Consider the following 14,830-nt stretch of genomic DNA (forward strand, 5'->3'; position numbering starts at 1 on the left):
TCTCAGCTGTGTGCACCACTGACCCAGAGACACGTGCTTTCTGCAATGAGCTTTGGGTAATTAACAGAAACCCCCTGAAATTAACTATGAAGGAGAAAGACAGAACATAGGTACACCCAGGACTCGTGAACAGGACCCAGAAGTTTTCTGCATTTTCGTTATGGCTGAAGAGGCAATGCCTGTCCATAGGAGGGAAAGACAATCACTAAACTTATCAATATTCTTAAAAATTATGATGTGGGGAAAGAACAGTAATACATACTGAGTGACTCTTCCCGGGAGGCATTGTACTTACTAGGTGTTTCACGTAGGGGAAACGGTAGGAGTAATTGCAGTGATGATAACAAACAATAAAAGGTACAGGTAAAATGTAATAATATATAATAATAATAATGTATAATGGTCCATGCATATAGTATGAGCCAAGTTCAATTTTATGTGCTTTATGCATGTTATGTTACTTAATCTTCACAAGTCCTCTGTATTAGACACCACTTATAGAAGAAAAAATTGAGGTTCAGAGAGGCTAGCTATTTATCCAACAGCATACAGTTGATGAGAGAAAGAACTAGGATTTGGATGCTGGTACAAATAGGCACAAAGTCCAGGTCCCTGATCTCTATGTCAGACTATGTATTTAACAGTTAATACCATCTTCATTTTATGGACAAGGAAACTGAAATTTGAGGCTTTGTAATTTCTCCAAGGTTATTATCTTAGGAATTGTTGGACATAAACTTCAAACCCAGTCCTTCACAATGCATGCTTTTACTCCTCTGCCTGGTATAAAACCTTCATTATGCAGCATATTAATAATGAGACCCCTTAAAGTTAGGGACTAATACACCTTTTAATCTGTGGTTTTCAACCTGGGGTACACACGCAGTCAGCACAAATGCATCTTTCCTTGAGTCAATAAATTAGCTTCAATTGCCTTCTCTATCTATGACATCTTTTTCCATTCTCAACTTTTAAAAAATTGGTTATGTATTTGGAGGTTATTTGGGTAACATCTGATTCTAGGCTTGTTCCAGAGGGTTGAACATGCAAGCCCATTGGGCATGCTGTCATAGTTCTTTCCTGAGCTGGAATGTGAGAGGTTTTTTTTTGAGTCATACTTTCTTGATCAGAAGTTGATTCCATGGGGGGAAAAAAATTGCTGACCAAGATCAGAACTAGACTCACAACGGAGACCAGTTTGTCATCATTACCTCTGACTGCCTGTGAGAAAGAAGAACCTTTGCAGGAGGGAACACTGTGCTTGTCTGAAGTATATTCAGCAAGTTATGAATGTAACTGTTTTTTCTCCATCTGGGCAAAATAAATGTCTTTTATCTGGACAAATACATGAATTTGTTCCCCCATGATGACATTTTATGGAATGTCAGTATAAGCCCTCTGTGAGGCTGGGAACCACTTCAGGAACGGGCAGTTAGCTGTCTTTGAACTTTAAATTCAAGTAGATCTGGTTTTGAATCCCAGCTCTTCCATTTATAAATAACATGACTTTGGAGATATTACTTAATCTTTCTAGTCTTAGATTTCTAATCTTAAAATAGGCTGCTTTGAGGATTAAATTAGATTATATACATAGTGCAAAGTAAGCGCTCAATAAATGGTAGCTATGGTTATGATGATCAGGCTAAAACTCTTTAATAATTCCCTTTTTCCTCATTAGAGCTATTCTTTTCTCCTATAGTTTATTCTCTCTGCACATAAGTAACAAGGACATAAAAAATTTTTTAACTCATCAGCATCAGCTGACAAAGTGATTTCACAATTTTATGATGAGAGAGGAAAACCAAAGACATACAGCCTTTCAAATTGAGCCTTTTCAATTCAGGCAGAATCTTAATATTGATAAATGTGTATGAAAACTGGAGTGTAACAAAAAGCTACATGGTAATTTTCTCATGAAATGTAGTGTAAATTCTATGTAAATTCTCTCACAAGAAAGGAAATTTTTGTTTAACAAAAAAGCCATAATAATTCATCAACCATCAATCAGCATTTGACTCTAGATTATTCAGAAGGTGATTCTGGCAAGACAATTCAATGAAAGAATAGTTTTTTCAACAATGGTGTTGGAGTAACTACATAGTCACATGCAAAAGAATGAAGTTGGATCCCTTTTTTATATCATAAGTAAAAATTAACTTAAAATGGATCATGGAACCAAATGTAAGAGCTAAACCTACAAAACTCTAAGAAAACATAGGAGTCAAATATGTGACCATAGATAGAAACTTCCTTGCTACAACACCAAAAGCAAAAATGACAGAAGAAAAAAAAATAGATAAATGAAGTTCAACAAAATTAAAGACTTGTGCTGCAAATGATTCTACAAAGAAAGTGAAAAGACAATCCACAAAACAGAAGTAAATAATTGAAAATCATATATTTGGACTTGGATCCAGAAAAATGTATATATATATAAAGAACCCTGATAACTCAATAATAAAAAGATAAATAATCCAATTGAAAAATGAGGAAAGGTTCTGATTAGACACTTAATAAAAGAAGATCTAAAAATAGCCAATAAACACATGAAAAGACATGATATGCATTATGGAAATGCAAATCAAAACCAAAATGAGCTACCACTTCACACACAGTAGGATGGCTATAATAAAGAATAGACATTAAGTATTGGTGACGATACGAAGAAACTAGAACATCATGCATTGTGTTGGGAATGTAAAATAAGGAGATCATGAAAGGTTAAGTATTAGTCTCTAGTCAGACAGATAACAAGCATCAGAAGCAATATTGTAATCCAGGCCCTCCAAGTCTAGGACCTTCTCTCTCAGCCACTCTCCATGATAGTCATGTCTAACACGATCCTTGGCCAGTGCGGGTCTGTGTGGTCAGACAGGCAATCCATCTGTTACGAGTTAAATTGAGTGCCCTCCAAATTCATATGTTTAAATCCTAACTTCCAGTATCTTAGGATATGACTGTATTTGGAGACAAGGTCTTTTCCAGAGGCAATCAAGTTAAAATGAGGTCATTAGGGTGGACCTTAATCTGATATGACTGGTATCCATGTCAGAAGGGGAAATCTGGACACAAAGACAGACACTCAGAGAGGAAAGACAATGTGAAGAGACACAGGGAAAAAAAGCACCAGCAAGCCAAGTGAACCAGACCTTCCAGTCACAGACCTCAGAAAGACCCCACCCTGTGTGGGCACCATGATTTTGCACTTGAGAGGGTAACTTCCTTTTGTATGAACCACCCAGTCAGTGAAGCTATGTTACAGGTGCCTTAGCAAACCCATACACCATCTTCACCCAGCTGCTTCCCAAAAAAACAGTTCTGGGCTGAATTAGATATGTTTAATTCAATTTGCCACATTAAAAAATTATTTTTAAGATAGTTTCTAGGTGTGACGACACATGAGAAAGCGCACTTTCACCAGCCAAACCACAGTACACATAGCGAGAAATGGGAACAACTGTGAATGCCATGCTTGCTGAATATTTTTTTTTTAATTATAGAAGCAATCATGACATTTCTTGCAATATAATATTCTTACTCAGAGATGTTTGAAAGTTTCCATTTCAACCTGCTCCCAACCCATGGCATTGTTGACTAATCGTTTCAGAAAAATGTTTCTCAGTGCCATTTCAAATATTATTTTTGGATAACATGGACTGCAAAAGACCAGGTGACACAAAATGAATGTTTAGGTTTATATTTGAGTATAACCCTAAGGAAGTATAACATAAAAAGTAAAAGATGGGCTGCTTGTTAGGTTACAGCTGGAGGAAAGGCACAAAGATAAATAAACTAAAATGTATTAATATCATATTTTATGGAAATTGCACTTTTATGGGGCCCTACAGAAGTCCTTAGTGACCCGTGAAAATTCCTACATTTGAAGTGTTTTACGAATTCTACAGAATGGCTTCCAATGCAAATTCTAAAATTCCCTGGAGGGTTTGTAAAAATCCTACAATTTATAATCCATAAAAATATAATTTGAACATTCTTAATGCATTGTAATTTCATATTTTAGTGGTTTTGGTTTCCTAGGAATATCACAATATCTCTTTTAAATATAGTATGCTTTAAATTATCTGTCCTCAGATATACTTGTTCAAATCCACAGCTGTCAAATCTTATTTTGCTATTATAAATAATGTAAGCATGATTACATGAAATATAAGATGAACTATTGAGCAATTAACCCATATTCATCTGTTCTTAAAAATGAATCATTTTCAACATATAGGGAATAAAGCCTTAATGAACCCATTAGGGTGGGTCAAACTGGGTTAGATTCCCGGAATTTTAATGGATTTTTGCTTTGCTTTGTTTAAATTTCTGAAGTGAAATATTGGTTCCATTTATTTATTTCCCCTTAGCTCTCTGGGTCATTATTCAACCATGAAACAAAGTAGAATCAGAAGCAGCAGACAGAGTATGTTCAGTGATTTCCTTTTCTGCACAAATATTCTTTACTTTCTGGAATGAGAAGCTCTCCAACTTCATTAAAAGAAGAGCGTAATCTTTCAGTTAACCAAACCCAAGCTCCGTAAGAGGGGACGGGGAAAGGCGGACTTTCTATTATTTTTCAAATTGCAAGCGGGGTGTGCCAGAGACGATATTTTGGGTCATTAGACAAATGAATGAAGGCCACGAAGAGGCATGTGAGCAGCTGTGCTGATCTGCGGTCCGCCAGTATGTGACAGTATTCAGCACTTCGGATGCTGTGCGCCACAGTGTACGGAGCAGGCATCTACTGTATCGTCTCACCAGGCCTTTTCCTCCTTTCCTGAATGGAGCCCATCTTTGTTCAGAGAGCCGTCCCAGCAGACAATGTCAAGTTTAGTGTTCTAGAGAGTGGCTGCCACAGAATGCATCTTCCAAGCCCTGGGAGTGGATGTGAAGCCCAGCTAGGTCACTGAGAGCCCTTCTCCAGGAGGTTGCTAAGAGCACCTAAAGGAAGCATGGCGACAACCTTTGCAAGAAAAAGCTCACAAAGTGCCTGAAAGGGTAAAACTGATACCCAAAGTAAAGCAAAGATGAATGATGACAAGAAATAAAAAGAGCCTCCGGCAGCAAGTGAGCCTCTCCCCACCACGGCAGTCAGCCAATAAAGTCTCCACTTTGCCTAAGCTCGTGGGGTTAAGTTCATCTCTCTCACAACGGAAATGATCAACCAAAAAATCCTTCTCTATCTCTCTCTTTCTCTCATTTCCTGGAAAAGTTAAAAAGAATTATTTCAAATGAATGAACCATTTACAGGGGAAAAGTCATAGTTCTTCTCAATAAACTCATATTAAACTTGCACTTGATTTAAAATTGAGAGGAAATCTCGGTGTTTGCACCATCTCTTAAATCTGTTCCCTGCTTATATTTGCACCATTAGCCTAGTTCAGGCTTTCTCTTCTGCTTTTTTTTTTTTTTCTCACCTAGAAAGTGTTGCTAAAATCATCTGGGATCATGCCCTTCTCCCTCCCAAGGACAGTGAAGGCTGTGTTTTGTTTTAAGGCTTGTCCCAACTTTTTGATGTGGCCTTTAAGGGCTGCCTCCCATGCTTTTCTTTGAATGGGAGGAACTTTCCTTCTACTTTGCGTATCTGAATTCTGCTCCTCCTTACCAGTCCCCTTTAATGGATGGAGATTTCCTCAGTCCCACCCCAGGGGATGAATAGCTTTCTTATCTGTACTCCACAGAATTGCTTTCTTTCTGCTAGGTTAGTTGCAAATCATCCTCTTCTCTCCAAGAATAGTTAGCTTTTTCTTGTATTCATTCTACACATATAACATCTCCACCTGTGGGGCCCTGTGCTCGGTGCGGGGGATACAGCAATCACCTCCTCATGACGGTTTGTGAGTTTGTTTTTGTGGGACTTGCAACTTAATTATACAATTACGTGTGTGAGTAAACAGTGATGATGGAGATGCGGGTGGGTGAGAAAAGTACAGAGTGCTGCAAAGGAGGAAAGGAGTTGGCTCGGGAGGAAAGCTGTGCGGGCAGAAGGAGCAGATGTGTAAAGTTCATGGGGCAGGAGGACAGGGTTCATTTGAAGAAATGACTGAGAGCAAGTGAGAGAGAAGAGCAGTGCGCTGGAGTGGGAACCTGGGGATGCTGGCAGGCACACCCGGGCCCTGCAAGGTCAGAGTCACTAGGGTCGTAAAGCTGCGAGCAGCAGGGTACCACTGAAGAGTTTTCACTGGGGTGAGTGGCATGATGAGATTTACATCTTAAAGGACAGACTGCTGTTCAGAGGCAGGAATGAGGATGGGGAGGTGGGTTAGAAGCAGGCCTGAGTCATCCGTGGTAAAGGAAAGGCAGGGAGGAGGTGGGATGGGGAGGGTCCTCCCAGTAGAGATCACAGCATTTAGTAACTGACTAGAAGGTGCGTCAGGGTGACTGCTGCAGACATCTTTTTTAATGCAGTGAGGTAATTAGCTTACCGCCTTGAACATAACCTGTCCTCAATGATGTATATTGAATTGAACAGCTATAACGTTCCCATAAGTTACCAAAGACATGCAGCCATTCATATGACAGGCAGTAATGTTAAGACAACTGTGCGTGTGTGTGTGTGTGTGTGTGTGTGTACTGTATATTTTTTAGGTCTTAAATGTGGGGTAAGAATCTGTCAAAAGATCTAGGAGCACAAATTTATCAAGAAAGACAGTGTTCTCCCTTAACCTTGACTTTTATTTTATTCAGTGTTAGAGGAAGAAGATGAAGATGGGGCCATTAGACGTGTTCATAAATTGTAGCTCCCTTATGGATTCACCTAAGGAAACGATTCTGAGAGTTATCTGTCTTCACTGAGTCTATGCTTTTGCCTGGAGGTTAGGGAAATATTTTCCTAGAAACTTATATGACTGCTCTCTGTAGTCAATAATAGTGTATTATCTTTCCGTTCAGCTAGCAAGTAGTTCCCTCTTACAGTTTCCTCCAAAGTCATCAGATGTCATAACTAGTCTAGAGATTTCAGGCCTTCCACATTTTCTCTTATTGTTCCTGTCCATTTAACTGCTCATCTGAAAAGAGCGCTTCTCTCCATCTCTTAGATTCTGTGATGAAATGGACTAAAAGGAAACGAGGAATCATTCTTAACGATTCGAGCTAACAAGAGGAATAATGGTGAATCAGTTTATGAAGATTATAGTTACGCTCACCACTAGCAAAAACCAAATATATGATAAAATCTCCAAGCAGTTAAACTATTCAAGTAACACACCTATTGGGGGATGGTCTCAAATGCCATGATTTGGGTCCTTAATCTCCTTGCATTTCATCACCCACAGCCTTTCCACTGGGCAGACAACCTGCCTGACATAGACTAATGGAGACTGGACAGTCCCACCCCAAATTTGTTTTTCTTAAGATAAGAGAATTTACATATGCCTGTTCCACAGAAAGACAGAATTCATGACTATGTAATGGGTGAGAGGGATGCATTTTGATGGATTAAGGGAATGAAGAGTCATTCACAGTTAGGTCAGTGGTCAGAGGTCCTCAGGCCAGGTTGCCCCTTCTCAGAGGGAAGACCCCCCTTGGAAATACCATGTCAGTATTGCAGATGATGTTGATAATGACGTGTATTCACCGAGGCCCTCCTGTGGGTGGGCACAGCACTTCATGTGTTTGCTAATTTGTTCTGCCAGCATTATTACCTTGAACAGAGGACAGCTGGGACCTAAGGACTCAGACAGGGTGGTGGTGGGGTGGCAGGGGGCGGGGAGTCAGAAAACTTTGGTTTGAATTTACACTCTACTGATTACTGGCCATCGGACATGGCCGTTGGGCAAGCTGCTTAATCCCTGAGTGTTTCAGTTCTGTCTTCTGTAAAATGGGGATAATGATGTTGCCCATCTCAATGACATAGTTGTGTAGATTAATTAGGTTAATATACATAAAGTGCATTAAAAGAACTTGGAAGAGTAAGCCATGTAAAACTTCCTGCCGATAAGCCCTATATGTATTGGCCATTACTGTTTTTTTTTTTTTTTTGCAGACTTGCATTATTTTATTTTGCTCTTTCCAGTCTGAAGCTACTATCATGGGCATCTAGAGTTATACAAATGACAATTACAAAAAATAAAAGACCAAGACACCCAAAGTGAGATGCATGGTGGACACTAACCGGAGATGAGGGAGCTGGCAGGGGCAGGGCTGGGAGCTAGGGGCCAGTGGCTTCCACAGGGCTCTGGGCTGAGAGTGATGCCCCACTTCATCACGCTGAGACGGAGGAGTCCAGTCATAGGAGGAGCACCGATCACACCGGGGGCTCTGGCTGAGGTGGTTTGAGGCCCAGCACCACCAGATGGGGACATAGGCCTTGGGCCAGTGAGAGCCCCCTGGGAAGGTGGGGGGTGGGTTCTGGATTCGGGGAGATACCTCACCTGCCCCACCACTAGACAGGCAGAGGACACTGAGGCCCGGAGATGCTGTGCATCTCAAAACCCCACAAGACCCCTTTTGGCCCACTCATGGCTACTACCAGGCTTGCCTGAGGCTACCACAGCAGTAACATTTCATTTAAAAAAAATACTGATTTGGTCATTTTCTACTTCCAGTCAGGCCAGGTGAAAGAAAAGAGACAGGAGCAAGGCCCCCTGTGCAGGGGGCAGGCCCGGATGGCTGCCAGGCTGGGCCTCCGCCAGGCACAGGCGCAGGAGGGGCACACCCTGGTTCCAGCCCCACGCTGTCCGGCTTTCCCCCGATGCAGGGGTGGTGCCCCAGGAGGGCCACCCTCGGACAGGCCTGGGGCAAGTGCTTGGCTCCTGGAAAGTTGGGGGCGGGGAGCTCTCAGGAGAGGACAGGAGATTCCAGTTACACACCTCGCCACACTCAGGGGCTTGGGAAGTCCTCCCAGCCCTCCACTTCTCCTTGGCCTCCAGGGAATTAAGGCTCAGAGTCATCTGAAGTCAGAAGAAAGGTTCCTGCCTCGCCCAGGGCAGAGGAGAGAGGGCAGCAGGATCTGAAGTCCCTCTGAGGGTCAGGCCACAGCCGCTGACCTGCCTGGGGGAGGCCACACAGGGCAACGGGTGAGGGCACCGTTTTCTCTGGGTTTCCAGTTTGAAAGGCAAGGGGCTCGCCACCTGCGGCAGAGCCCACATAGAGAAGAGAGTTAGCAGGAGGGGTCTGGGCAGGGTGGGGACGGGGCGGCGGGCTGCAGGGCTAGTACTCCCACAGCGTGGTGGGGTCAGTGGTGTCAGCGCAGGCCTTCAGGACCCCAGCATGGTCCCCCTTCAGGTAGTGTCCGCCCACCCTGATGGCCACCTTGTTGTAGTTGCAGAACTCGAATAAGTCCACAGGGGTGTCACTGCTGCTGGTGACCGAGGAGTCGTTGCCCACCATCCAGTACTTGCCCGTGGAATCTTTGATGTAAGCACCGTCCCTGAACTCCAGCTGGAAGACATCCTAGTTGGAGCGGTTGGCAGCCAGGGTGCCTGTGACCTTGCAGCTGCCAATGAAGCCATGCTCCCCGCGGAACACGATGATGGGCTGGTTGATCAGCTTCATGAGGAAGAGCTCCGAGTCCCCTGCTGTCTCCACCGAGGCAGCCAGCTGGCCATTCTTCTTGGCTGTCACAAACTTGCCATTGGATGCACGCAATATGATCCGCGGATCACGCCACTCGATGTCAAAGTAGCAGCTGGCAGCACGACCTGGGCGCAGCTCTGCTCCAGGGCAAAGAGCTCGTCCTTGCCCACCTTGGTGGCCTTGCCCGCCTCGAGCGTGCCGCTGGGCCCCGACGGCGCCAGGTAGTGGCCCTGGCAGTCGCAGAAGGCCACCTTGCCAGAGCGGAACTCGAGCGTGTGGCGGGCTCGGGGTGCGCCACTGGGCGCCCATCGTGGCGCAGGAAGCGGTGGTCAGTCGTCTGCAAGCTGTAGCGCTGGTCCTGGAAGGCCAGCGTGATGAGCGAGTCAACACCCCAGGGCACGTCGCCGTCCACTGAGATCTCGACAGCGGGCCTCGAGTTCAGGGGAGCGTAGCGCTTGCGGGCCAGGCTGCAGATGTTGCCTGCGGGTGTATGGCGATGTGCACGCTCCACTTCTCAGCCGGCGACACCGTCGGAGCGAAGCATGACAGGCGGTCCTTGGTGCCGCCAAAGTAGCGCCAGTGCGCCTAGGACTGCAGCGACCAGCGGCTGTCATCGTGTGCCACGATCAGAAAGCGGCAGTCGGCGCCGGGCACCTCATCTTCGCAGGTCACGTTGCCATCCTTGTCCACCGCCAGGTAGCGGCCCAGGTGGCTGCACAGGCACACGGCTGCGCTGCCCGCCTCGTCGGGAGGCTGCTCCAGCTACCAGATCTGTTGCTTCTTCTGGCTGCTGGCCGACGCATTCACCTTGAATCCAGATGTCTCGGCCGTCAAGTACTTGTTGCAGCAGTTCTGGATTTGCAGGGCCTCGGCCGTGCCGTTGGCGGTCATGGTGGCTGCGAGCGAGCGGGAGGCCCCAGCGCGGCGCGGGAGGTCGGCGGCAGGTCCCCGCGGCGGCTGCGCCCTGCTCCTTTGTTCAGCAGCCGCCGCTCGGCGCGAGCGCTCTCAGCGGTGCTCCACTGGTCATTACTGTTGATATTACTTCCTTCATTATGTACAGATGGATAAACGGGATTAAGTAACTTAATCAAGATCCAGTGTTGGTAAGAGGCAAAACCAGGATTCAAACTCACCTTTCTCTCATTGCAAAGTGTATATTCTTCTGATGACTTTTCCCCCCTCCCTCAAAGCATGGCTCAAAATCCAAGACCTGCCATTTACTAGCTCTGAAGATCTCCTCCCCGAGACTCAGTTTCTCATCTACAAACTGAGGGATGGTACCAATCTCACAGATGAACTGCGATGATTAAATGAAATGACACATCAAGAGCTCAGAGCAGGTAATCAGTACATGTTCATTTTCCCTCGCTTTTCATTGAGGGGTGAACCAGTGGCCAGGACGCATAAGAATTTTTCTGCCTGCTGAATACATCTGGTCTAATCTTTCTGGCAATTTTGACTTACTAGAGAAAGAAAGCTCCAGTTGGTTTTAAATACAAACAAAATAGGCACCTGAAAGAAAAAAAAAATCACATCTTGGTCTTGGTCAATTGACACAGAAAATGACCAACCCTTCAAACAGCTGATACCGTATCACACAAATGCATTTTCATCTGGTCTTTGGAGAAAACTGACCTACATCAAGAGAATATTGGTTTTATAGCAAGAGAAGAGCTTCACTAAGAAATTATGAAACTCATAATGTTTCAATCGGTGTTGGAAAAAAACCTCAAAGCCTCCTGGAAATAAACTATTTTAGCACTGAAGGCTCTCCTTGAAATAATTCCGAAATCAGCTCCTAATACAATTGACTATTAGGCCAATCTGAATCACTAACAGCAATCACACCTAACGTGTATTATGTCCGTGTTCTGTGCCAGGGCTTCTGCTAAGTGTTTTATGTACATTTTCACTTGATCCATCTGCCCAACAGCCACGTGAGGGAGAAATTACTATTACTTCTATTTTATACATAAGGAAACCTAACTTGCCCAAACTCCCTTAGCTAAGAAGAGAGTGGGTACAGTAGAGACCCTGAATGCTTCTTCATAGTGAGTCCCCACTACTTCCTGGCAACATGGGTGGCCCATGCTACCCAGGCTGGTAATTAGGCAGAACTAGAAGACTTCTCCAGCCCATGCAACATGAATGGGAAGGGTGGGCGGCACATCGCAGCCAAGGCATTCAAGAGCTGGTGGGTCAATTTTATACTAGCTTTTCCCCTTTTCTTGGCAAATCTGGAGGTCATATGTTGAGATAGCAGTGTCTCAAGTTGGGAGGAGCCTGAATTCCTGAGACACCGAAGATGGAGCAGAGAATTGTTACTGACCTGCTTCAGATTTTACGTAAGAGATCAAATAAACTTACAGTAGGTTAAACTACCAATATTTCAAGATTAATTTGACCTGATAGCATAAACAAGTGCAATCCCAACTAAAATACTGTTAGAACATTGGGCAGACTCCAGAGCACCGAACCCTTAGCCATTATGTGACACCTTCTAGACCATGTACCTGATGTTTGCTAAGAGCCCAGTCCTAAAGTTAGTCTTTTAATAATATTTAAGATGTCATCAAATGAACAGAATTACAGAATTTCTCCACTGTCTTCTGGAAAGCAGACAAGAAGTGACGCTATTAGAACCTCCCGTGTGAAATCCCTGAGATCTGTGTTGTTGCCATTTGTCATTCTGTGAGTGGAGGCAGTCAGGTGATATGGAGATGCTACTGACACTCAGCGATGTGTTTCTACATCATCGAGCCAAGTCCTCCTGCTTGAAATGATGGCTGGTCATAGAGAGCTGAAGTGAAAACACCCAACTGTATCTCAATCTATGGATCATAATTATAATATTAACAGCTTACATTTATGGAATGTTTTATGGTTTACAGGTTCACACATATTAGCTCATTTGTTCCTCATGACAACACTATGAAGCAGGCAAGTCCAGTGTTATTCTCCCCATTTTGTAGATTAGGAAACAGAGGCTGGAGGTGGCTAAGGAATCCTAAATGGCAGAGCTAAAGCTGAGACTTGGATCTTCCAAATCCTAGTGCCTCATTCCTAGATGGAAGAAAAGGGCCAAGAAGAGTATTGAAGAGTCTTGTTAACACTGCCATGAGAGAGGAACTCTTGAATCCCCAGCTGATTCTGGGTATTTAGAATTGCCCTGTTTGTAGCACTTGATGGGAGGCAATTTCTCTCAGCAGTAGACATTATTACAGCCCCTTGTGGTTTCAAGAAAAGATCGCAGCAGGACTGCCTTTTACAGACTTGAATTTCACCATGTTCCTACCTTTACAAGAGACCTGCTGAGCACACAGAGATGACGGGGAGACAGAAAGGTCTAGAGCACATGGGTGGTGATGGCTATAGCATAAATGTAAAATAAGAGGACAGAAACATTTCCACCTCAAAAAAAAAAAAAGTGTGGTTCTATGGGTAAGGACAAATGAAGTTTCCAGAAGAAGGCAAAGCTGGCTAACAGATGATGGAGGATGAGTGCTGTGTGTCCACATGGTATCAGTTGGACACAAGCCCAGTGTTCCACTGCTTAGTCTCTGCTTATTACAGAATTTGGTCCAACAATTGTTGAGCAATCATTCTCTTGGAACAAGGATGGTAATCCCTGTGTGCAAGCTATTTCCCAGGAGAAAATCAGCCTTTTTGGATGGCGCATAAATTCTTCCAATCCTTTAAGTTACCTTGATTAAATGTACATATTAGCCCACAAAAGTCATGTCTGGTGTCCTAAGTAAGTGGATACAAATTTTTATATGTTTATCTTGGCCCCAGTCTGCTTCGTGTGGGGGAAAGAAAACAAAAAAGTTAGCTGTGTGGTTCTCCCAAGGACTATGTTCAATGGCAAGAAAGGGGATTAATGATTTCCACATGGAAAGCCACATAAACAGGAAGGGAGCACTGGATACATGAAAAGAGTCTGGTCTGTGAGGTTACATATACACAGCAGACTAGAAAAGCTGTGGCATTTGAATGCAGATAGAACTGAGCTGGAATCTTGATTCACTGAGATCTAGGGCCAATTATTTTACTTTCTGACCTTCACTTTTCTCAAAAGTAAAACTAGAACATTAGGAGAATCTTTGAATACACATCCCAATGTTCATAGCAGCACTAATTACAATAACCAAGACATGGAAACAACCTATATGTCCATTGATAGATGACTGGATAAAGAAGTTGTGGTATGCATGTACGATGGAATACTACTCAGCCATAAAAAAGAATAAAATAATATCGTTTGCAGCAACATGGATGGACCTGGAGATTGTCCTATGTGAAGTAAGCCAGAAAGAAAGAGAAAGAAAAATATCATATTATCTCATTTATATGTGGACTCAAAAAAAGGAACAGGGACACAAATGAACTTACTTACAAAAGAGAGATAGACTCACAGACATAGAAAACAATCTTATGGTTAGTGGAGGGACATGGGGTGGGGAGGGATAAATTGGGAGTTTGAGATTAGCAGATACGAACTGCTATACATAAAAAGATAAAACGACAAGGTCCTACTGTACAGCACAAGGAACTATATTCAAAACCTTATAATGGCCTATAATGAAAAAGAATATGAAAAGGAATATATATATAATATATATATATATTTATATATATATTATATATATATTATATATATAAATAAATCACTGTGCTGTACACCGGAAAGTAACACAACACTGTGAATCGATGATACTTAAATAAAAAATTAAAATAAAAAAAAGGAGAAAATCTTAGAGTTCCCTGAATTTGCTCTGCTTCTTCTTACTTGTCAATCTTTTTCATCTTGTTTCCTTTGCCTGAAATGCCCTTCCCTCCAACTTTTCTGGCCTCTGCTATAAGGCCTACGTCTCAGCTTTGATGTTCTTGCCTCTTCCAGGAAGGCCTTCTGCCTCCCCAGGGGTGGATTAGGTTCACAGGACCACACAGGTACTTCCTGAATTCCTGCTTTCACAGTAGTACCTTTCACATCAATGGTAATATCCTGTTTTTGTGTTCACCTCTCAAGTGCAAGTTTCTTGAGAGCCAAGGCAGTTTCCTTCATCATAGACACTCCGGTACTAGTGAAGTGACTGGCACAGCAAAATGAATATTTATAAAAGCATGCTTTCATTCAATACCTGAGTATTCACCCTTACTATATCTTAGGCCTTGTTTCAGATCATGGAAATGCAACAGTAAAGAAAACATAACCTGAGCCCCAATGAAGCTCATATTCCAGGAGAGGGAAAAAGGCAATAAGCAAATAAGTAATATACGGAATATGCTGGATACTGATATGCTGTCTCCA

At 43.3% G+C, this 14,830-nt stretch overlaps 1 protein-coding gene and 1 pseudogene across 1 annotated transcript in view; both read right to left on the reverse strand.

Moving 5' to 3' along the window:
• KIAA1217 (KIAA1217 ortholog) overlaps window positions 1–14,830 on the reverse strand; it is a 669,685-nt gene that overhangs the window by 458,744 nt on the left and 196,111 nt on the right. The window lies entirely within an intron of this gene.
• LOC102533843 (fascin pseudogene) lies at window positions 9,154–10,410 on the reverse strand (annotated as a pseudogene).

Source organism: Vicugna pacos, chromosome 35 (genome assembly GCF_048564905.1).
Source record: "Vicugna pacos chromosome 35, VicPac4, whole genome shotgun sequence".
In the NCBI taxonomy this organism is placed as follows: Eukaryota; Metazoa; Chordata; class Mammalia; order Artiodactyla; family Camelidae; genus Vicugna; species Vicugna pacos.